This window comes from Rutidosis leptorrhynchoides, chromosome 3, assembly GCF_046630445.1.
Source record: "Rutidosis leptorrhynchoides isolate AG116_Rl617_1_P2 chromosome 3, CSIRO_AGI_Rlap_v1, whole genome shotgun sequence".
Classification (NCBI taxonomy): domain Eukaryota; kingdom Viridiplantae; phylum Streptophyta; class Magnoliopsida; order Asterales; family Asteraceae; genus Rutidosis; species Rutidosis leptorrhynchoides.
This window is the reverse complement of record NC_092335.1, coordinates 686,025,638-686,052,163: the sequence shown is the minus strand read 5'-3', so window position 1 is coordinate 686,052,163 and position 26,526 is coordinate 686,025,638. Positions and strand designations below refer to the sequence as shown.

At 36.0% G+C, this 26,526-nt stretch overlaps 1 long non-coding RNA gene across 1 annotated transcript; it reads right to left on the bottom strand.

Annotated features, from left to right (window-relative positions):
• Positions 1-11,602: 11,602 nt before the first annotated feature.
• LOC139899468 (uncharacterized) lies at positions 11,603-19,362 on the bottom strand. Its single transcript, XR_011777513.1, has 3 exons — positions 19,292-19,362; positions 12,328-12,394; positions 11,603-11,778 (listed from the first exon to the last, which is right to left on the bottom strand). It is a non-coding gene; the product is annotated as an uncharacterized lncRNA (long non-coding RNA).
• Between the last annotated feature and the right edge of the window lie 7,164 nt (positions 19,363-26,526).

Here is a 26,526-nt window from a genome sequence, read left to right as displayed (position 1 = left end):
CCAATGTAGTTTGTTATAAATGTGGAAAACCAGGCCACATTATTAGAAATTGCCCGAACCAGGAGAACACGAATGGACAAGGCCGTGGAAGAGTTTTCAATATTAATGCGGTAGAGGCACAGGAAGACCCGGAACTTGTTACGGGTACGTTTCTTATTGACAATAAATCTGCTTACGTTTTATTTGATTCGGGTGCAGATAGAAGCTATATGAGTAGAGATTTTTGTGCTAAATTAAGTTGTCCATTGACGCCTTTGGATAGTAAATTTTTACTCGAATTAGCAAATGGTAAATTAATTTCAGCAGATAATATATGTCGGAATCGAGGAATTAAACTGGTTAGCGAAACATTTAAGATTGATTTGATACCAGTAGAGTTAGGGAGTTTTGATGTGATAATCGGTATGGACTGGTTGAAAGAAGTGAAAGCGGAGATCGTTTGTTACAAAAATGCAATTCGCATTATACGAGAAAAAGGAAAACCCTTAATGGTGTACGGAGAAAAGGGCAACACGAAGCTACATCTTATTAGTAATTTGAAGGCACAAAAACTAATAAGAAAAGGTTGCTATGCTGTTCTAGCACACGTCGAGAAAGTACAAACTGAAGAAAAGAGCATCAATGATGTTCCCATTGCAAAAGAATTTCCCGATGTATTTCCGAAAGAATTACCGGGATTACCCCCACATCGATCCGTTGAATTTCAAATAGATCTTGTACCAGGAGCTGCACCAATAGCTCGTGCTCCTTACAGACTCGCACCCAGTGAGATGAAAGAACTGCAAAGCCAATTACAAGAACTTTTAGAGCGTGGTTTCATTCGACCAAGCACATCACCGTGGGGAGCTCCTGTTTTGTTTGTCAAGAAGAAAGATGGTACATTCAGGTTGTGTATCGACTACCGAGAGTTGAACAAACTTACCATCAAGAACCGCTACCCACTACCGAGAATCGACGACTTATTTGATCAACTACAAGGCTCGTCTGTTTATTCAAAGATTGACTTACGTTCCGGGTATCATCAAATGCGGGTGAAAGAAGATGATATTCCAAAGACTGCTTTCAGAACACGTTACGGTCATTACGAGTTTATGGTCATGCCGTTTGGTTTAACTAATGCACCAGCTGTGTTCATGGACCTTATGAACCGAGTGTGTGGACCATACCTTGACAAGTTTGTCATTGTTTTCATTGATGACATACTTATTTACTCAAAGAATGACCAAGAACACGGTGAACATTTGAGAAAGGTGTTAGAAGTATTGAGGAAGGAAGAATTGTACGCTAAGTTTTCAAAGTGTGCATTTTGGTTGGAAGAAGTTCAATTCCTCGGTCACATAGTGAACAAAGAAGGTATTAAGGTGGATCCGGCAAAGATAGAAACTGTTGAAAAGTGGGAAACCCCGAAAACTCCGAAACACATACGCCAGTTTTTAGGACTAGCTGGTTACTACAGAAGGTTCATCCAAGACTTTTCCAGAATAGCAAAACCCTTGACTGCATTAACGCATAAAGGGAAGAAATTTGAATGGAATGATGAACAAGAGAAAGCGTTTCAGTTATTGAAGAAAAAGCTAACTACGGCACCTATATTGTCATTGCCTGAAGGGAATGATGATTTTGTGATTTATTGTGATGCATCAAAGCAAGGTCTCGGTTGTGTATTAATGCAACGAACGAAGGTGATTGCTTATGCGTCTAGACAATTGAAGATTCACGAACAAAATTATACGACGCATGATTTGGAATTAGGCGCGGTTGTTTTTGCATTAAAGACTTGGAGGCACTACTTATATGGGGTCAAAAGTATTATATATACCGACCACAAAAGTCTTCAACACATATTTAATCAGAAACAACTGAATATGAGGCAGCGTAGGTGGATTGAATTATTGAATGATTACGATTTTGAGATTCGTTACCACCCGGGGAAGGCAAATGTGGTAGCCGATGCCTTGAGCAGGAAGGATAGAGAACCCATTCGAGTAAAATCTATGAATATAATGATTCATAATAACATTACTACTCAAATAAAGGAGGCGCAACAAGGAGTTTTAAAAGAGGGAAATTTAAAGGATGAAATACCCAAAGGATCGGAGAAGCATCTTAATATTCGGGAAGACGGAACCCGGTATAGGGCTGAAAGGATTTGGGTACCAAAATTTGGAGATATGAGAGAAATGGTACTTAGAGAAGCTCATAAAACCAGATACTCAATACATCCTGGAACGGGGAAGATGTACAAGGATCTCAAGAAACATTTTTGGTGGCCGGGTATGAAAGCCGATGTTGCTAAATACGTAGGAGAATGTTTGACGTGTTCTAAGGTCAAAGCTGAGCATCAGAAACCATCAGGTCTACTTCAACAACCCGAAATCCCGGAATGGAAATGGGAAAACATTACCATGGATTTCATCACTAAATTGCCAAGGACTGCAAGTGGTTTTGATACTATTTGGGTAATAGTTGATCGTCTCACCAAATCAGCACACTTCCTACCAATAAGAGAAGATGACAAGATGGAGAAGTTAGCACGACTGTATTTGAAGGAAGTCATCTCCAGACATGGAATACCAATCTCTATTATCTCTGATAGGGATGGCAGATTTATTTCAAGATTCTGGCAGACATTACAGCAAGCATTAGGAACTCGTCTAGACATGAGTACTGCCTATCATCCACAAACTGATGGGCAGAGCGAAAGGACGATACAAACGCTTGAAGACATGCTACGAGCATGTGTTATTGATTTCGGAAACAGTTGGGATCGACATCTACCGTTAGCAGAATTTTCCTACAACAACAGCTACCATTCAAGCATTGAGATGGCGCCGTTTGAAGCACTTTATGGTAGAAAGTGCAGGTCTCCGATTTGTTGGAGTGAGGTGGGGGATAGACAGATTACAGGTCCGGAGATTATACAAGAAACTACCGAGAAGATCATCCAAATTCAACAACGGTTGAAAACCGCCCAAAGTCGACAAAAGAGCTACGCTGACATTAAAAGAAAAGATATAGAATTTGAAATTGGAGAGATGGTCATGCTTAAAGTTTCACCTTGGAAAGGCGTTGTTCGATTTGGTAAACGAGGGAAATTAAATCCAAGGTATATTGGACCATTCAAGATTATTGATCGTGTCGGACCAGTAGCTTACCGACTTGAGTTACCTCAACAACTCGCGGCTGTACATAACACTTTCCACGTCTCGAATTTGAAGAAATGTTTTGCTAAAGAAGATCTCACTATTCCGTTAGATGAAATCCAAATCAACGAAAAACTCCAATTCATCGAAGAACCCGTCGAAATAATGGATCGTGAGGTTAAAAGACTTAAGCAAAACAAGATACCAATTGTTAAGGTTCGATGGAATGCTCGTAGAGGACCCGAGTTCACCTGGGAGCATGAAGATCAGATGAAGAAGAAATACCCGCATCTATTTCCAGAAGATTCGTCAACACCTTCAACAGCTTAAAATTTCGGGACGAAATTTATTTAACGGGTAGGTACTGTAGTGACCCGAACTTTTCCATGTTTATATACATTAATTGAGATTGATGTTTACATGATTAAATGTTTCCAACATGTTAAGCAATCAAACTTGTTAAGACTTGATTAATTGAAATAGGTTTCATATAGACAATTGACCACCCAAGTTGACCGGTGATTCACGAACGTTAAAACTTGTAAAAAAACTATATGATGACATATATATGGTTATATATATAGTTAACATGATATTATGATAAGTAAACATATCATTAATTATATTAACAATGAACTACATATGTAAAAACAAGACTACTAACTTAATGATTTTGAAACGAGACATATATGTAACGTTTATCGTTGTAACGACATTTAATGTATATATATCATATTAAGAGATATTCGTACATCATAATATCATGATAATATAATAATTTAAAATCTCTTTTGATATTATAAACATTGGGTTAACAACATTTAACAAGATCGTTAACCTAAAGGTTTCAAAACAACACTTACATGTAACGACTAACGATGACTTAACGACTCAGTTAAAATGTATATACATGTAGTGTTTTAATATGTATTTATACACTTTTGAAAGACTTCAATACACTTATCAAAATACTTCTACTTAACAAAAATGCTTACAATTACATTCTCGTTCAGTTTCATCAACAATTCTACTCGTATGCACCAGTATTCGTACTCGTACAATACACAGCTTTTAGATGTATGTACTATTGGTATATACACTCCAATGATCAGCTCTTATCAGCCCATGTGAGTCACCTAACACATGTGGGAACCATCATTTGGCAACTAGCATGAAATATCTCATAAGATTACAAAAATATGAGTAATCATTCATGACTTATTTACATGAAAACAAAATTACATATCCTTTATATCTAATCCATACACCAACGACCAAAAACACCTACAAACACTTTCATTCTTCAATTTTCTTCATCTAATTGAACTCTCTCAAGTTCTATCTTCAAGTTCTAAGTGTTCTTCATAAATTCCAAAAGTTCTAGTTTCATAAAATCAAGAATACTTTCAAGTTTGCTAGCTCACTTCCAATCTTGTAAGGTGATCATCCAACCTCAAGAAATCTTTGTTTCTTACAGTAGGTTATCATTCTAATACAAGGTAATAATCATATTCAAACTTTGGTTCAATTTCTATAACTATAACAATCTTATTTCAAGTGATAATCTTACTTGAACTTGTTTTCGTGTCATGATTTTGCTTCAAGAACTTTGAGCCATCCAAGGATCCATTGAAGCTAGATCCATTTTTTCTCTTTTCCAGTAGGTTCATCCAAGGAACTTAAGGTAGTAATGATGTTCATAACATCATTCGATTCATACATATAAAGCTATCTTATTCGAAGGTTTAAACTTGTAATCACTAGAACATAGTTTAGTTAATTCTAAACTTGTTCGCAAACAAAAGTTAATCCTTCTAACTTGACTTTTAAAATCAACTAAACACATGTTCTATATCTATATGATATGCTAACTTAATGATTTAAAACCTGGAAACACGAAAAACACCGTAAAACCGGATTTACGCCGTCGTAGTAACACCGCGGGCTGTTTTGGGTTAGTTAATTAAAAACTATGATAAACTTTGATTTAAAAGTTGTTATTCTGAGAAAATGATTTTTATTATGAACATGAAACTATATCCAAAAATTATGGTTAAACTCAAAGTGGAAGTATGTTTTCTAAAATGGTCATCTAGACGTCGTTCTTTCGACTGAAATGACTACCTTTACAAAAACGACTTGTAACTTATTTTTCCGACTAGAAACCTATACTTTTTTTGTTTAGATTCATAAAATAGAGTTCAATATGAAACCATAGCAATTTGATTCACTCAAAACGGATTTAAAATGAAGAAGTTATGGGTAAAACAAGATTGGATAATTTTTCTCATTTTAGCTACGTGAAAATTGGTAACAAATCTATTCCAACCATAACTTAATCAACTTGTATTATATATTATGTAATCTTGAGATACCATAGACACGTATACAATGTTTCGACCTATCATGTCGACACATCTATATATATTTCGGAACAACCATAGACACTCTATATGTGAATGTTGGAGTTAGCTATACAGGGTTGAGGTTGATTCCAAAATATATATAGTTTGAGTTGTGATCAATACTGAGATACGTATACACTGGGTCGTGGATTGATTCAAGATAATATTTATCGATTTATTTCTGTACATCTAACTGTGGACAACTAGTTGTAGGTTACTAACGAGGACAGCTGACTTAATAAACTTAAAACATCAAAATATATTAAAAGTGTTGTAAATATATTTTGAACATACTTTGATATATATGTATATATTGTTATAGGTTCGTGAATCAACCAGTGGCCAAGTCTTACTTCCCGACGAAGTAAAAATCTGTGAAAGTGAGTTATAGTCCCACTTTTAAAATCTAATATTTTTGGGATGAGAATACATGCAGGTTTTATAAATGATTTACAAAATAGACACAAGTACGTGAAACTACATTCTATGGTTGAATTATCGAAATCGAATATGCCCCTTTTTATTAAGTCTGGTAATCTAAGAATTAGGGAACATATACCCTAATTGACGCGAATCCTAAAGATAGATCTATTGGGCCTAACAAACCCCATCCAAAGTACCGGATGCTTTAGTACTTCGAAATTTATATCATATCCGAAGGGTGTCCCGGAATGATGGGGATATTCTTATATATGCATCTTGTTATTGTCGGTTACCAGGTGTTCACCATATGAATGATTTTTATCTCTATGTATGGGATGTGTATTGAAATATGAAATCTTGTGGTCTATTGTTACGATTTGATATATATAGGTTAAACCTATAACTCACCAACATTTTTGTTGACGTTTTAAGCATGTTTATTCTCAGGTGATTATTAAGAGCTTCCGCTGTCGCATACTTAAATAAGGACAAGATTTGGAGTCCATGCTTGTATGATATTGTGTAAAAACTGCATTCAAGAAACTTATTTTGTTGTAACATATTTGTATTGTAAACCATTATGTAATGGTCGTGTGTAAACAGGATATTTTAGATTATCATTATTTGATAATCTACGTAAAGCTTTTTAAACCTTTATTGATGAAATAAAGGTTATGGTTTGTTTAAAAATGAATGCAGTCTTTGAAAAACGTCTCATATAGAGGTCAAAACCTCACAACGAAATCAATTAATATGGAACGTTTTTAATCAATAAGAACGGGACATTTCAAATGGCTTCATGGATCTCTTTATTTGTACCTATGATATTAAGATCATCGACATAAACGGCTATGATCACATATCCGGATGTTGTTTTCTTAATGAATACACACGGGCAAATAAGATTATTTGTATACCCTTTGCTTATCAAGTAATCCTTTAATCGTTTATACCACATGCGACCCGATTGTTTCAAACCCATATAAAGACCTTTGTAACTTGATCGAGTACATTTCTTTGGGTTTTGCATTGGTTGCTTCTGATACCTTAAATCCTCAGGTATCTTCTGATCCATATAGATAAGCAGTCACAACGTCCATGAGATGCATTTCTAAATTTTTAGAAACTGCCAGGCTGATTAAGTATCCAAAAGTAATTGCATCCATAACAGGAGAATAAGTTTCTTCATAATCAATTCCCGATCTTTGAGAAAAACCTTGAGCTACAAGTCTAGCTTTATACTTTGTAACTTCATTTTTCTCATTTCTTTTTCGCACAAAAACCCATCTATATCCCACAGGTTTCACATCTTTAGGTGTGAGAATGATATATCCGAAAACTTTTCTTTTATTGAGCGATTCAAATTCAGCTCGTATTGCTCCTTTCCAATGATCCCAATCATGTCTATTTTGACATTCCATGACAGATTTTGGTTCTGGATCATCATCATCATCATCATTCATGATGTCATATGCAACATTATATGAAAATATCTCATCAAGATTTTTCATTTCATTTCAGTTCCATAATATTTTTGAATGTGCATAATTAATTGAAAATTCCGTATTGACATCATCAATCTCTTCTGCAGAATGAGTATTGATTTGTAGTTCTTCTTGAACACTTTCTTTTACCTCATTATCAGCTGATTTTCTTTTGCGAAGATTTTTATCTTTGGAACCAATTGGTCTCCCACGTTTCTGGCGTGGCAAAGACTCAAGAGTGACATTATTGCCAGCTTTTGGAATTTCAATTCGAGCTGGAGCATTTGCTGCTGGTATATATGATTTAGTCACTCTTTTTGTATCTGTAAATGCATCAGGCAATTTATTCGCAAGTTCTTGCATATGCATTATTTTTTGAACTTCGGTCTCGCATTCTTTTGTGCGAGGATCAAGATACATTAATTGAGGTTCACACCATGAAACATCATTTTCTTTATTTTTTATTTCTCCTAATAATCTAGGGAACAATGTTTCATTAAAGTGACAATCAGCAAAACGTGCTGTAAAAACATCACCCGTAATGGGTTCAATATATCTTATGATTGAAGATGTTTCATATCCAACATATATTCTCATCCTTCTTTGAGGACCCATTTTAGTGCGTTGTGGTGGTGCGATAGGAACATAAACTGCACAACCAAATGTTCTAAGGTGGGAAATATTTGGCTGATGGCCAAAAGCAAGTTGCAAGGGAGAATATGTATGACTTGCACTTGGTCTAATTCGAATTAATGATGCAACATGTAAAATTGCATGACCCCATACAGATAGTGGGAGTTTTGTTCTCATTATTAATGGTCTAGCTATTAAATGCAATCGTTTAATTAGTGATTCAGCTAAACCATTTTGTGTATGCACATGGGCAACAGGATGTTCAACAACAATCCCAATAGACATGCAAAAATCATTAAATGCTTGAGATGTAAACTCACCAGCATTATCCAATCTCACCCTTTTAGTAGTATAATCAGGGAAATGTGCTCTCAATTTAATAATTTGAGCAAGAAATTTTGCAAATGCCACATTTTGACTTGATAATAGACAAACATGAGACCATCTACTAGATGCGTCTATTAGGACCATGAAATATCTAAATGGTCCACATGGTGGATGAATTGGTCCACATATATCACCTTGAATTCTTTCAAGAAACATTGGTGATTCTTTTTCAACCTTAAGAGGTGATGGTCTTATTATCAATTTTTCAAGTGAGCATGATGTACATGGGATAAGTGCATCATGAGGGATCTTTTGATCCGTCAATGGATGTCCATGTGTATTTTGAATTATTCTTTTCATCGTTGTTGATCCTGGGTGGCCTAATCTTTCATGCCACAGATTGATCATTACAGAATCACATGCCTTTTCATTAACTACCATGTGTGCTGCTGGTACATTTATATATGTAAAATGTAAACCAGAACTAAGTCTTGGTAGTTTTTCAATCACATGCTTCTTGTCAGTGATACTTAAGTATTTATCATTTTCTGTAGTCACTGACTGATAATCATATCCATTTTGGTATATGTCACAGAAGCTTAACAAATTTCTCTTTGACATGGGAGAAAATAAGACATTTTTTATTAGAAAATTTGTACCATTTGGTAACATGAATTTTGCCTTTCCCATTTCCTTTATTAAATCCGCAGGACCTGATATAGTATGTACCGTTCCTTCTGTTGCTTTAAAATCAGTGAAATATTTTTTAGATTTGAGTATAGTGTGTGTGATACCACTGTCTGCAATACAAAGATTCTCACCATTTGACTGATTTTGCACTCCAATAGTGTACATCATGAACTTCAAAATATGAGAAACAAATAATGAGTACATAATTCATCAATATATTACATTCAAAAATATGTTATAAACGAAAGTACATAATAAGGAAAGATATAGTAAAGTAGATATGGTATAGATCGTAAATCTATATCCATCTATTTGATATGGACATATAATAGAAAATTTATTCATTAAAGTAGACACTTGTTGGCTCAGTGATTTTTGTATCAAGGTCATCCACAAGGTTTGCCTCTTTTCCTTTTCCCTTTAGGGATTCTTGATATTGATTAACAGAATATTGATTTGTTCGACAGTTCTTAGACCAATGTCCAATTTTACCACATCGATAACAAGAATCTTCAATATTCTTTGAAGAACTTCCTTCAACATTATGATTTGTGGGATTGTATGGTGGTTGAAATTTATAATTGTGTGGATTATTATTTCTTTGTCCACGACCACGACCACCGTAACCATTACGACCACGACCACCACCACGACCATTACCGTAAGGGTGATTTCGAACATAGTTATGATTTTTATTATTGTTATGGTAATTTCCATGATGATGGTTTTGGCCAATATGACCACGACCTCGCCCACGTCCTCGTCCAGGTGCATTTCTTTTTTTATTATTATTATTGTTAATAGCATTAGCTTCAGGGAATGCTAGTGCATCCGTAGGACGAGATTCTTGATTCTTCATCAGTAATTCTTTATTCACTTCTGCAACTAAGAGATAAGTTTGAAGTTTGAAAAAAGTTTTGTAATTCTGCAATCTTAAATTTTCATATACAGTAATATTTGCAGAATGCATTGTGGAGAAAGTTTTCTCCATCATATCAGCATCACTTATTTCTTGACCACAGAATTGAAGCTTTGAACGGATCTTGAACATGGCCGAGCTGTATTTACTTACTTTTTTAAAGTCTTGGAACCTTAGATTTCTCCATTCTTCCCTCGTAGCTGGGAGTAATATTTCCTTTTGATTATCGAATCTACTCTTGATACTTTCCCATAAAACATGTGGATCTTTGATAGTGAGATACATATGTTTTAAGGTGATATCAATATGTTTGCGAATAAAAGCAATTGATTTTAATTTATCTTGATCAGAACAAGTATTGTTTTCTTTTAAAGTTTCTAGAATACCAAATGATCCAAGATTTATTTCTACATCCATGACCCATGATGTGTAGTTTGTTTCCGATACGTCTAGGGCATCAAACTCAAGCTTTGATAAGTTTGACATTTTCTATTTTCAGAAAGATGAACAACATAAATTATAATCATAATCAATTTCTAACAACATGAAATTAGAATCATTTTAAATTCATAAGTAGCAAACAACAGAATAATGGTATGATTACAAATAATAAAATCACAAGGGCATGATAGAATATAGGTTCACCCGGTGGTATATTAGCAACAATGATGATAGTTAATATGACCAATACAATAGGAAAAATCATCCTTGTGTGAATCATCTTTACAAAAACTTTTTGAGAGTGGTGATCTGAGAAAATGAAGATTGATTTGTGAAAATGTGAAAATGGAGATGTTTATTTTATATTTGAAAAATATAGTCGTTGTAACGTCGTCAGTTGACGTTAACAACCGTTATGTATATATGACCGTTGTAACGTCGTTAGTTGACGTTAACGACTGTTATGTGCTCGTTATATTAATAATAATTTTAATAAAAGAATTTTATTAGTATAAATGTGATTACTATAAAATACATTTAGTATAAATACGTTTAGTATAAATACGAAGATTAAGAGAATAAACATATTATGCATAAATAATAAATTTAAGAATAAACATTAGTATGCATGAAATAAATAATGATTAATTGCATAAGTAATCATAAATGTTAGATAACATAAATATAAATGTTAGTGAAGTTAATAAGAGTTAGATTACAGAAATATAATTCAGGCGGTATAACCGACCATATATAATATAAATATAAATGTTAGTGAAGTTAATAATAGTTAGATTACAGAAATATAATTCGGGCGGTATAACCGACCATATATAACATAAATATAAATGTTAGTGAAGTTAATAATAGTTAGATTACCGAAATATAATTCAGGCGGTATAACCGACCATATATAACATAAATATAAATGTTAGTGAAGTTAATAATAGTTAGATTACCAAAATATAATTCAGGCGGTATAACCGACCATATATAACATAAATATAAATGTTAGTGAAGTTAATAATAGTTTGATTACCGAAATATAATTTTACTTATGATGATAATAATATTGTAACACCCTGATTTTTTTTATATATATATCACAGTGGAAGACTGAATTACATAAATACCCTTAGATAACATTTACAAACCATAGTTATCAGTTTAGCTTAGTTAACGTTATTACAATATTCCAAAACGTTGGTGTTACGTGAAAATATTATAAAACCAGAAAACATCAGAGTTAAGCACGTAGTCAAACATGTCTTCAACCCAACAGCAACACCCTTCCTAACCAGCAGTACCTAAACCTGCAAGGGGTGGAAATGTGGGGGGAATTAGCACATAGCTAAGTGAATAGATACTATCTAACAGACCAAGCATAAGCAACTGAACATGCAAGGGATCACAGATATGCTAACGTCCTGAACTAGCATATAATAACTGACAATATGAGGATCGGCGGCTTGTACGAGCACACGACGTAGTTGATCAAGCTACAGTCTACCGATAGTCCGCTTTACTGATTTCACTGCATAACCATCCAGACGCAACACATGCGTCCATCTATGCTATACTGAACAATCAGTAACTCATGACCCGACCAGGCTACCACAGTCGACCTCACATCAACCCTACCTTGCCGCCTTGGTGGGTTCCCAACCTTGCCGCCTCGATTGGTGTCCAACTAATAGTGTGCACATAAGATCACAGATAAAAAAGTCATGCAATCGTCTTAACTAGCATGGCAATATCTAACTACGCATGGTAATCGTAATGAACATAATCATAGTAATAAAGAGTCTGAACAAGTAGCGTGTCAGCTACTTAATACTCTATCCGGAGATAGACCCACTCACCGATTACCCGCAACTGAAGGTTCTCAGAGGTCTAATCTTTCTGAGCCTTCACCTTTTTGTTTATCACCTGTGAATCATCACATAATATCTCAAGTTAGTATTATATCCAAGTATTAATACACAACTTTACATTCAATTGAAAATATTCACATAACAGGCAAGGTTTTCAAGCAACATGGGGTTCTCGAGCAAATTCGAGTTTTTCGAGCGAATTCGAGTTTTCGAACATATTCGAGTTTTTCGAGCAGAAGGTTCTCGAGCAACTTGAGTTTTTCGAGCAATCGAGTTTTTCGAGCAGAAGGTTCTCGAGCAACTCGAGTTTTTGGAGCAATAATATGTTTTCGAGCAAAAGGTTCTCGAGCACTATTTTCGAGCGAGTCTCGAGCACTATTTTCGAGCGAGTTTTTCGAGCAGCTTCATCTTCACCCTCAGCTTCGCTGATTTGGTGATTTTAAGCCAAAAAAACTCGATTTCAAGGTTTATAGTCCAAATTCAAGCATAAAGAAACATACCAATCATACATAAACACTTTTTCCAACTATAAACATCAAAATCTAGCATTTACAATCAAGATTTGGGATTAATTCATCCCAAAATACTCACTTTATCATAAACTCAAGTTCTAACACACAATTCATCATTTTTAACAAGTTCTTGCTCAATTCACAGCATAATTAGATCATATAAACTATATAGCAACTATTTCTAACATCAATTAAACATAACAAACACAAATCATGAAGATTTAAGCTTAATTTCATCAAAAACCCATTTTTACACCCAAAACCCAATTTCTATAAATTAAAGCACGAATTCAAGCAAGCTAACCTGGATAAATGCTTATAAGAATGATAAGATTCAGATCCTAAAGCTTCTTAATTCAATTTGTGACTTGGATTCAATTAGGGTTTTGAGATGATGAAAGTTAGGTAAGGGTCTTGTTCTTGCACAAATTGGGAAATAAATGGAAGTATTCAGATATTAGTTACTTAAGTAGGTTATAAACCCACACCCCATAACACACGGGTATTTATCAGTTATCTGATATCTTTCGTACTTAATTTGGCAATCCTAACGGAGTCTAAATTTAACAAACGAACCATTTATGTGACCCTTGTCACAAACTGGTCTTAACCAACTAATCAATTAATAATAAACATATTATTAAAATAAAAGCATATTTTAAGCACAAATATAAACCTAAGGGCAATTAAGTAATCTTACTTCTAACCCCGGTTTCAGTCAGTTACAAATCCACCCCCTTAAAGAGATTCCGTCCTCGGAATCTGGTCTTGGTCAATCAGATGAGGGTAACGGGTCTTTATCAACTCTTCTGTATCCTACGTCAAGTTAGCCCCTAAACTGTGCTTCCATTCTATCAAAACCATCGGGATTTCTTTCCTTCTTAACTTAGTAACCTTTCTGTCGACCACTCGGATAGGTTCCTCAACCAACTTGTTACTCAAATCAACTTTCAAATCTACTAGCGGTACGATTTGTGTCTCGTCATCGACTTTACACTTACGCAAATAACACACATTGAAGGTATTATGAATACTAGCTAGCTCAGAAGGAAGATCTAACACAACTGTCTGGTCATTAACTCTCTGAATAATCTTGAACGGTCCAATAAATCTCGGAGCTAACTTTCCTCGCTTACCAAACCTGATAACACCCTTCCACGGCGAAACTTTCAAGTAAACACGATCACCTACCTCAAAGTTTACTGGACGTCTACGTGGATCAGCATACATCTTTTGTCTATCCCCGGCAGCTTTTAACTTTTCTCGCGCGATAGCAACTTTTTCGGCTGTCATTTGAACAATCTCGGGACCAGCAAACTGTTTCTCTCCAGCTTCTAACCAACAAGTCAGAGTTCTGCAACGACGGCCGTACAACATTTCGTAAGGTGGCAACCCTATGCTCGAATGATAAGAATTATTATACGCGAATTCAACCAACGGCAAATGTGTATCCCACGAACCACCATATTCTAATACACATGCTCTCAACATATCCTCTAGCGTCTGTATCGTTCGTTCACTCTAACCATCTGTCTGAGGATGATAAGCAGTACTTAGATTCACACGTGTACCTAGATTCTGTTGTAGACTATTCCAGAAGTTCGACACAAATCTAGAATCTCTGTCTGACAAAATCGATAATGGCACACCATGCCGACTAATTATCTCTTTCACATATAAATCAGCAAGTTCGCTTAATGATGCTGTCTCACGAGTAGCAAGAAAATGAGCACTCTTGGTCAAACGATCAACTACTACCCAAATCATATCGTGTTTTCTCTGAGTTCTAGGTAATTTTGTCACAAAATCCATCGTGATATGCTCCCATTTCCACTCTGGAATATGTAACTGACGCAACGAACCATACGGTTTCTGGTGTTCTGCCTTCACTTGCGCGTAAATATGACACTTTTCAACAAAACGAGCGATGTCTGATTTCATGGTCGGCCACCAATACATAGATTTAAGGTCATGATACATCTTATTACTGCCTGGATGTACTGTCAATCTAGATTTATGAGCTTCAGTTATGATCAAATTCCTCAAGTCTCCAAGCATAGGCACCCAAATATGGTTATTTAAAGTCTTAAGTCCACGAGAATCATCAATTAGGTCAAATTTTCGTTTAGTCATAAGTTCAGATTTAATATGTTCATCCTCCAAAGCACAGGCTTGAACTGTTCGTAGTTGATCAATCAAATCTGAAGTTATACTCAAACGCAGAAATTTCACATTCTCATCAGACTTTTTACGACTTAACGCATCTGCTACGACATTTGCTTTACCCGGATGGTACTTTATTTCACAATCATAGTCTTTGATAAGTTCTATCCACCGTCTCTGTCGCATATTCAGTTCTTTCTGCGTGAAAATATGCTGTAGGCTCTTATGATCTGTACATATTACACACTTTGTACCATATAAGTAATGTCTCCAAAGCTTCAACGCAAATACCACTGCAGCCATTTCTAAATCATGAACCGGATAGTTACGTTCATGTGTCTTTACCTGACGAGAAGCGTACGCGATAACTTTATCTCTCTGCATCAGTACACATCCCAACCCGGCAAATGACGCATCACAATAAACCACAAAGTCATCTGAACCCTCTGGCAATGCTAACACTGGAGCCTGACACAACAACTGTTTCAGAGTCTGAAAAGCCTGTTCCTGTTGATCTCCCTATTGAAAACTTACATCCTTTCTAGTCAATTTGGTCATTGGACCCGCTATTTTAGAAAAATCTTTTATAAATCGGCGATAATAACCCGCAAGACCCAAGAAACTCTTAACTTCTGTCGGCGTCTTCGGCAAATTCCAACCCATTACCGCTTCTATTTTTGACGGATCCACTTTAATACCTGCCTCACAGATAACATGACCCAGAAATTGCACCTCTCGAAGCCAAAACTCACACTTCGAGAACTTAGCGTATAACTGCTCTTTCTTTAACAACTCTAACACTAATCGAAGATATGTCGCATAATCAGCTTCTGTCTTTGAATATACCAATATATCGTCGATAAACACAATAACAAACTGATCTAAATATGGTTTACAAACCCTGTTCATCAGATCCATGAAGACTGCTGGAGCATTCGTCAACCCGAATGGCATAACCAAGAACTCGTAATGCCCATATCTAGTTCTGAACGCTGTCTTCGGTATATCTGATTCTGCAACCCGAACCTGATGATAACCTGATCTAAGATCTATTTTCGAGAAATACGATGCACCCTGCAGCTGATCGAACAGATCATCGATTCTAGGCAGAGGATACTTGTTCTTAACTGTTCTCTTGTTCAATTCTCGATAATCTATACACATTCTCAGTGAACCATCTTTCTTCTTTACAAACAACACTGGTGCACCCCACGGCGAAGAACTTGGTCTTATAAACCCTCTGTCTAACAGTTCTTGTATATGAGACATCATCTCTCTGATTTCAGAAGGTGCTAACCTATAAGGAGCCTTAGCTACTGGAGTTGTTCCCGGAACTAACTCAATCTTATATTCTACTTCACTTACCGGCGGCAACCCCGGTAATTCGTCAGGAAACACCTCAAGAAATTCCGAAACCACAGGAATATCAATAACAGATTTCTTCTCTATCTTAGCATCAATAACATAAGCCATAAAAGACTCACATCCCTTAGAAAGTGACTTCCTCGCCTTCATCGTAGAAATCAATGGAAAACTAAACCCACTCGTTCCCCTCGGGCCACAATACGGGTTCCATCGGTCAAACGGAAAGTCACAATCTTCTTATCACACTTAATGTGGGCCTTATGTAGGCTCATCCAGTTCATCCCTAATACTACATCAAAACTAGGGATAGGCAACACTATACAGGACATAGCAAGCGGTCTACCATCAATTTCTATACTAGCTCCAGACACATACGTTGTGACTAGAACCGTCTTACCATCAGCTACCTCTACTCTAACAGGCTCAGGCAGCACAGTAGCAGGTAACCCTAATTTAGTACAGAAATCTATAGACATAAATGTCCTATTTGCACCCGAATCAAACTATATTCTAGCAGGTATTGAGTTGATCAAGAACATACCAGTTATGACATCATCATTATTAGTAGCAGCCTCAACTGTCATCTGAAAGGCCCTGGCTTCTGCAGTCGGTGGGTTCTTTCTCTTATGTCCACTTGAGGCTGTGGAACCCCCGACAGATGCTGAACGCGCCCCTGACCCTGCCCCGGAACTTGCGCCCTTTGACGCCTGACAACTTGCTGAACGATGACCCGGCTGATGAAAACTCCAACAAACATTTTCTCTGAAGGAACACCCCTGAGATTCATGACCTACCATACCACATCTTAAACATCTTCTCGTTGCCTCAGAACACTGACCACTATGTGAAGACTTACAACCTTTACACCAATCTTTCTTTCCAGAACCTGAACCTGATCCACCTTGGTTACCCTTACCCTTTTTTCTAAACCCAAACGATTTCTTAGACTTTGAACCTGATTGACTGGTAGCCTGACTACCCCGTGGTACCACATTTCCCCAATTCATACCCCTAGCTGCTCTTACATCACTTTCCACCATCTTTGCCATCACAAAAGCTTGAGACAATGTCGGTGCTGACCTCACAAAGGTCCTATACTCTGGCAAGATCATGTTTACAAAGTGCTGAATTCAGTATTGTTCATCCGGCACCCATTGTTGCACAAATCTTAGCTTGTCCATGTACTTCTCAATCACCTCATCAATTGACATCTGCGGTGTCATCCGCATTTCTAGGAACTCCATCTTAATTCTATTCATGTCAAACACATTACAATACTGTTCACATACCTTCGCATAAAACTGTTCCCAAGTAATCATCTTAACTTGCTCTGGAGGGACACCAGCTATCACAGAATCCCACCACACCATTCCTCTATCTTTCAACAACCTGCTTGCATAAATCACCTTTAACTCAGGCTCACACTGACATGCATCAAACACCTTTTCAACATCCCGTAACCAATTGAGAGTCACGGCTTGGTCATTACTTTCTGAGAAAGGAGATGGTCCACAATCCCTGAACTGTTTAAAGGTACATCTTTTTGGTGGCTGATATTGTTATTGGAATTGCTGTTGTGGGAATGGTTGTTGGTATGTAGGTGGCTGAACTTGGTTCATCATCATGGGATGTTGGTATTGGTAATAGTTCTGTGGTGGCATGATATGCTGAGGGAATTGGTTCTGTAACGGGTATTGGTATTGGTTCTGGTTTATCTGTGGTACGGAATGCGACTGTGCAGTGGCAAAACCTGGCGGTGTATCCTCATTACCCGACTGTCTAGCTAACTCAAGCTCAGCAATATTTTCCTGAGCTTCCTTAAACTTACTTTCAAGCTCATGTACATAATCAGTATCATATACTTCTACCTCATCCTCCACATCAGGAGCACTGAAGGTTCCGGGGTGGATCGGGTTTGTAGCGTTCGCATCCCTGTTGTCTGCCATCTGTGCTACAAAACACTCGCACAAAAGCTTAGTGGATAACTGTTAGCTTACTAAACACTAACATGCACAACATCCTATATTCACTTAGCCCCACCCCACGGACATGTTTGACTTAATTCAAGGTTTAGGAACAAATACGCGCACGTACTTGCTGCTAAACCACGCTCTGATACCAACTTGTAACACCCTGATTTTTTTTTATATATATCACAGCGGAAGACTGAATTACATAAATACCCTTAGATAACATTTACAAACCATAGTTATCAGTTTAGCTTAGTTAACGTTATTACAATATTCCAAAACGTTGGTGTTACGTGAAAATATTATAAAACCAGAAAACATCAGAGTTAAGCACGTAGTCAAACATGTCTTCAACCCAACAGCAACACCCTTCCTAACCAGCAGTACCTAAACCTGCAAGGGGTGGAAATGTGGGGGGAATTAGCACATAGCTAAGTGAATAGATACTATCTAACAGACCAAGCATAAGCAACTGAACATGCAAGGGATCACAGATATGCTAACGTCCTGAACTAGCATATAATAACTGACAATATGAGGATCGGTGGCTTGTACGAGCACACGACGTAGTTGATCAAGCTACAGTCTACCGATAGTCCGCTTTACTGATTTCACTGCATAACCATCCAGACGCAACACATGCGTCCATCTATGCTATACTGAACAATCAGTAACTCATGACCCGACCAGGCTACCACAGTCGACCTCACATCAACCCTACCTTGCCGCCTCGGTGGGTTCCCAACCTTGCCGCCTCGATTGGTGTCCAACTAATAGTGTGCACATAAGATCACAGATAAAAAAGTCATGCAATCGTCCTAACTAGCATGGCAATATCTAACTACGCATGGTAATCGTAATGAACATAATCATAGTAATAAAGAGTCTGAACAAGTAGCGTGTCAGCTACTTAATACTCTATCCAGAGATAGACCCACTCACCGATTACCCGCAACTGAAGGTTCTCAGAGGTCTAATCTTTCTGAGCCTTCACCTTTTTGTTTATCACCTGTGAATCATCACATAATATCTCAAGTTAGTATTATATCCAAGTATTAATACACAACTTTACATTCAATTGAAAATATTCACATAACAGGCAAGGTTTTCGAGCAACATGGGGTTCTCGAGCAAATTCGAGTTTTTCGAGCGTATTCGAGTTTTCGAACATATTCGAGTTTTTCGAGCAGAAGGTTCTCGAGCAACTTGAGTTTTTCGAGCAATCGAGTTTTTCGAGCAGAAGGTTCTCGAGCAGAAGGTTCTCGAGCAACTCGAGTTTTTGGAGCAATAATATGTTTTCGAGCAAAAGGTTCTCGAGCACTGTTTTCGAGCGAGTCTCGAGCACTGTTTTCGAGCGAGTTTTTCGAGCAGCTTCATCTTCACCATCAGCTTCGCTGATTTGGTGATTTTAAGCCAAAAAAACTCGATTTCAAGGTTTATAGTCCAAATTCAAGCATAAAGAAACATACCAATCATACATAAACACTTTTTTCAACTATAAACATCAAAATCTAGCATTTACAATCAAGATTTGGGATTAATTCATCCCAAAATACTCACTTTATCATAAACTCAAGTTCTAACACACAATTCATCATTTTTAACAAGTTCTTGCTCAATTCACAGCATAATTAGATCATATAAACTATATAGCAACTATTTCTAACATCAATTAAACATAACAAGCACAAATCATGAAGATTCAAGCTTAATTTCATCAAAAACCCATTTTTACACCCAAAACCCAATTTCTATAAATTAAAGCACGAATTCAAGCAAGCTAACCTGGATAAATGCTTATAAGAATGATAAGATTCAGATCCTAAAGCTTCTTAATTCAATTTGTGACTTGGATTCAATTAGGGTTTTGAGATGATGAAAGTTAGGTACGGGTCTTGTTCTTGCACAAATTGGGAAATAAATGGAAGTATTCAGATATTAGTTACTTAAGTGGGTTATAAACCCACACCCCATAACACACGGGTATTTATCAGTTATCTGATATCTTTCGTACTTAATTTGGCAATCCTAACGGAGTCCAAATTCAACAAACGAACCATTTCTGTGACCCTTGTCACAAACTGGTCTTAACTAACTAATCAATTAATAATAAACATATTATTAAAATAAAAGCATATTTTAACCACAAATATAAACCTAAGGGCAATTAAGTAATCTTACTTCTAACCCGGTTTCAGTCTGTTACAAATATTTACCTATCGTTAAAGAATTTCATACCTTGATTAGTGATTTGTGCTTGCTTATATAAACTTTGATTATACTGAGCACTTTGTGCTGATAACGTGTTATAATTCAGTAGGCTTATAACTACCTTTAGTGACGTGTTATAATTCAGTAGGCTTATAACTACCTTTAGTGGCCTGGTTTTTGACTGTGGACTATTGATAATTATTAGAAGATATAAAGAGAGAGAGAGAGAGAGAGAGAGAGAGAGAGAGAGAGAGAGAGAGAGTATATGAAACTTTATATTCAAAGGTGCATATTCTGCAAACTACATCTTCATATATTTATAGTATAACATAAGTTATTGTGCAAATTGGTGAAAAATTTATAGCCACAACATTGGCAGACATATTTGACTTTCATAACAGTTTTCGATTTCTTTGTCTGTAATATCATATTTCGTTTGATTTGGTTTTAAAAAGTCGTATTTCTAAAATACTTTAGGGGTATGTTATGTAACTTATAATTAATAATTTCTATCATGTCGCTTTTATGTGAATAGTAAATTAATTAATTTCGTTTCATTTACTATTCATATGAATAGCAAATGAATTAATTTTGATTTACTATTTTGTTACTTGAGTAATATATATACATCATATATATATATATTTTATTTGACTTCTCGGTGTATATGTGTGTGACCCCGAAGGCTCAAATGAAGTTGGCCATATAGTTATATGTTGTACCTTGCACATTAATCCTACAGACTCCCACTTGTGCATGGCATAACACCAAGTAACTATACAAACAATGGTAAGCATCTAGCAACACGTCATTGTCCCCAAATTCATGTGAGGGTAGTTTCTCGAAACTGTTTGTGGTAAGTTTTAAATGTCATTCGTCCTTTTGTTTCAGATACTTTAGTTAAACTTGAGATATAGATCATCAGTCATTCTCATTTGTTTAACAATTTTGTTTCTCGATCTTAGAACTGAATTAGATCACCAAATTAATTAAATATCATCTTAATTACATCTGGGTGCGGCCACACAAATATCTTATTCATTCATCAAGGAGCTCAAAAAGTATCTAACTCCAAACATTTTAGAGGAACAAATCCTATATTGCATACACGTGTCTATCACGAGCTTTACATTATATCCAATAATGGCCTTTATAATAGCCTTATTCAAGACAACGTTTAACCATATCAAAATACAATGCTACACTCATCAATACGGGCGTGTAACTCAAGTCTAAGGACATAAAAACATAATCATTAAAAGATTTACTACTGACTACGATCCATGTAGTGACATCTCATGGTTGGGTCATTCCAATATTCATCCCGAATACATATGAATATTGGTCTCAACAAGTTAACTATTCATCATCAATGAATATAACCAAAATTTCACATTAATCTTAATTAATGTTATTCCCATAACATGACCGATTATGGAGATTTTAAATAATCAACAATTATTCATGGATTAAACATGCTAATATAGAACACAGTGATATAAATGAAAACGATCATACCAACTATATATCAATTCATTAATATAAAACTGCTTAATGTTCTAAAAATATCCAAATACTAAAATTACAAATGAAAAAGATCAGCAGCATAACGAAGTCCAGTATTACTAGAATGATCATCATGCTTGTTGTGCATCATGGGCTTCATGAACGGGTCAGCCATATTATGATTTGTATGAACCTTTAAGAATACTAATATCATTCCTCTTAATGACTTAATGAATGTAGTCAAACTTTTGAAGAATGTGCCAGATACTTTTATGTACATGTGATTCTTTCAAAAGTATATTAACACTCGAACTATCAAAGTACATATTATAGAAGATTAAATATTGTGTACTACTCTGAGTATAACAACAAACTTCCTTATCCAGACAGCTTTCTTAGCAGATTCTCAGTCAACAATGTATTCTGCTTTTGTTGTAGATTGTTCAATAATGCTCTGCCTAGAGCTCTTCCAATCAACTGTCTTGCCCATCATGACAAAGAAACAACGTGACTGGATCGAGAATCATCTTGATCAGTTTGGAAACTAGAATCAGTAAAAACTTAATACTTAACTCTTCTTCCAAACCACCGTAAACCAAGAACATATCATTAGTACTCTGCAAATACTAAAGAATATTCTTAACAACAATCCAATGTACTTCACCTGGATTATGTTGACAATGACTCGTCAAACTCAAAACTAACGAAACATCGAGTATAGTATATATCATTGCATACATAATGGATCATATAGCCGAAGCATATGTGATACATTTCATTTGTCTCATCTCATCTGCTGTGATAGGACTTTTAAGACTTTCTCAAGGTTATGCCCTTTTGCATTGGCAAAGCTCCATGCTTGGAGTTTTGCATGCTAAATCTCTGCAAGATAATGTATGTACTTTGATTCAAACTAATAAGCTAATTGGATCTATTGTACAGATCCTCATTCTAATAATATAAGTAGCTTCATCAAGATCCTTTATGGAAATACATTTTCCAAGCCAAGACTTGACATCTTGCAAGTTGGAATGTTATTTCTAATAAGTAATATGTCATCAAGATATAAGATCAAGAAGACTACTCTGCTCCTACTAGCTCTAATGTAAACTCAGAGCTTATCTTGGTTTTGAGAAAAATTAAACACTTTGATTTTCTCATTAAACTTAAGATTCTAGCTCCTGGATGCTTGCTTTTATCCATAAATGGATTTTAGAAGCTTGCATACTTTATTAGGATGCTTAAGATTCATAAACCCTTCTGGCTGAACCATATATACATCCTCGCTTAAGTCGCCATTTAGGAAAGCGATTTTGGTATCCATTTGCCATATTTCATAATCATGAAAAGCAGCTATGGCAATAAGTATCCTAATTGATTTAATGCTCGCGACTGATGAAAAAGTTTTCTCATAATCAATTCCTTGAGTTTGAGTATAACCTTTTGCCACCAACCGAGCCTTAAAAGTGTTTACATTGCCGTCCATGTCAGCCTTGTTTTTGAAGACCCATTTACTCCCCACTGTTTTGTAATTGGGTGGAAGATCAATCAAGTCTCATACTTGATTATCTTTCATGGACTGCATCTCTGCCTTCATAGCATCTCGCCATTTGTTAGATTCTGGATCTGACATGGCTTCACCGTAGCTAGAGGGTTCATCATAATCCCTTAGTTGAGGTTTATCTGAATTAATTAGATAATTAAACCTCATAAGCCGATGAGTTCTACTAGATCTACAAGTGCAGGTGTAACACGTTCTAGCTCACCAACAATGCGCTCAGTTTCAACGTATGGATTACTAGTGCTTACTGAAGGTATGTTACTTTAAAGTACTTGAATTTCTTCAAGATCTACTTTACTCCCACCGACTTCTTGTAAGAGAAGATCTCTTTCCAGGAATTCAGCAGACTGAGCAGAAAACATGTTGTCTTCAGCTTGGTAGTAAAAGTAGTAACCCATTGTTTCCTTTATGTATCGTATACAAAGTAACATTAGATAGTTCTGGGTTCTAATTTGTTTAAAGTGTCATTCTTCACGTACGCTTTACAACCCCAGACTTTCAGATAAGACAACTTGGGATTCTTCCAATGCCATAACTCATATGGTGTCTTTTCTACCTTCATAGTTGGAATCACATTGAGTATGCCTGCAGCAAACTCTCATGCATATCCCTAAAAGACGGTAGTAGAGAAATCAGACTCATCATAAATCAAACTATATCAAGTAAAGTTCAATTCCTCTTACTCGGACACACCATCGTGTTGTGGTATGTAAGGTAGAGTGAACTATGAGATAATCCCACAATTCTTTAGGTGGTCCAAAAAACTCTTGACTCATAAACTTACTTACTTCATCGGAGCGAAGTGCTTTAATGGTCTTTTCAATCTGATTATCTACTTCATTTTAGAATACTTTTGAATGTAAAAATAGCTTTATGTTTATGTTTCAGCAAGTGAACATAATCATAGTGATGTGTGAAATCGTGTATATTATTTATCAAAGGAAAATGTCGGTTAAAAGATTACTACACACTAACGGGCAGTGTACCCGATCGTGTAATAGTATAAAGTTGGTAATTCTGAAATCGTTCCAAGGACAGTTTTAAACGTGAGAATTAAGATTGCAACTAATAAAATAAACTAAGTTAATCTATGAAAATCGAAAGTACGAGATTGTCTGTTTTGTGGCTATTTAACGATTAGCCAAATCAAAGATTGATTAAAAGTAAAAGACAATATTTTTGGTATTTTTAGATTTAAGCTTTAAAGCGAACAGACAAATAAAATAAGATAGTTTAAATCAAACAGGAAAAATAAATGTTCGTCTAGAATCTTTACACCTAGTCTTGGATGCATTTAAATTAAGCCCCAGTTATTTTCTAACCTATGCGAATTATCTAGTCGGTTCACCTGGAATTCCCCAGTGCAAACACTTCAATTAAAATTACACGACACAGAATTCCCCGTAGCCTAAGATCTCCTAATTGTGACCAAATATTTCAACTGAGATGAAGACTTGAATCGCAATCACACCAACTCTCATTGTGTGTAATTCACCCCTATTTCGTCTAGCCTTTTGAATTCAATTTACTCTCGTCTCCGAGTAAGCAAACAACCAATTAAGACAAACCAATTGTAAATTTATGCATTAAATTAATGAACTCTCGTCCTATCAAACAAATACACAACCAATTGAATCGAAAAGTCTAGCTTTAATAAGAATCGTTCTTTAATCCAAACATTAAATCATCATAAATAAAACGAATAACTGTTAAGTAGTCTCCAAAACATAGGTTTATAAGTCTAGACAAACATTAAAATAACTAGCCAATAACCATGGCAACAAAAGAAATCAAAATAATAAATAATAGAGAAAACATTGTTGGATAAGTGAGAATAAACCTAACACAATGAATCTTGATTATTGCTTGAATTGATCCTTGATAGCGGAATGATTGGAGCGTTAGAATAGCCTTGGAATTCCCCAAAAGTACCTAAAAATCGCCCCAAGTGCTCAGAAAACCGGCTGACAAAAAGTTAGTAAAAGGTAGGGTTAAGTTTCCCTATTTATAGCTCCAAAAACCGACACAGTAACGACCCGCGCCGCGGGCTCACCAGCCGCGCCGCGGCTTAACACTAACCAGCACTCCAACCATTATCAATATGCTCGACCCTAAATTTCAGTTATAGCCCGCGCCGCGGGTCTTCTGGCCGCGCCGCAGCTTAGTACAGGCACAAGAATTTCTTCATTTTGCTTCATAAAAATGCCTAAAACCACATCGCTTCATCATATTAAGGCACCTCTGATAAAGTAACATAAAATGTACCTCATAATGATCAAAAAGGCGTATAAAAGATCTTCTCGGCTCTTGAATCATAATCTTCCCAAATTATCACGAATAAAGACCAAAACAGTATCCGAATGGACTAAAAATGACAGATATTGCCATGATAAGTATATGAAAAATCCGCAATATCAAATCACCCCACACTAGAGTCTTGCTTGTCCTCAAGCAAAGTCGACTCGAAAATAATCTTCTACTAAATGATAACGTCTTCACAAGTGTAAGTAGAACCAACGAACATGAATCAAAAAGAGAAACTAGCATGGGTACGGTCTTAAGAGAACATATCAACAATGTGTCTTCCACTTGTAATCCCAAAATCTCCAACATCCCCAAATAAAGTACCGGCATAATAATAATAACTCGAACAAAGTGTACCAAATATATAATCCGAATAAATGTAGAAGATCTCGAACCTGAATATGTCTTCAAATATAAAATGTGGATACAAGTGGAAACCATGAGCCGAGAAAGTGAAACCTTCGAACCAAAGAACCATACGGGCTACCCCGCGATTGGTCAAGCCAATGCCTCCCACAGTACCTAACATCGTGAGATGTTGGTAAGAAAATAATGTGCTTAGGAGGATACACATTACGCCCGGATATCATCGATA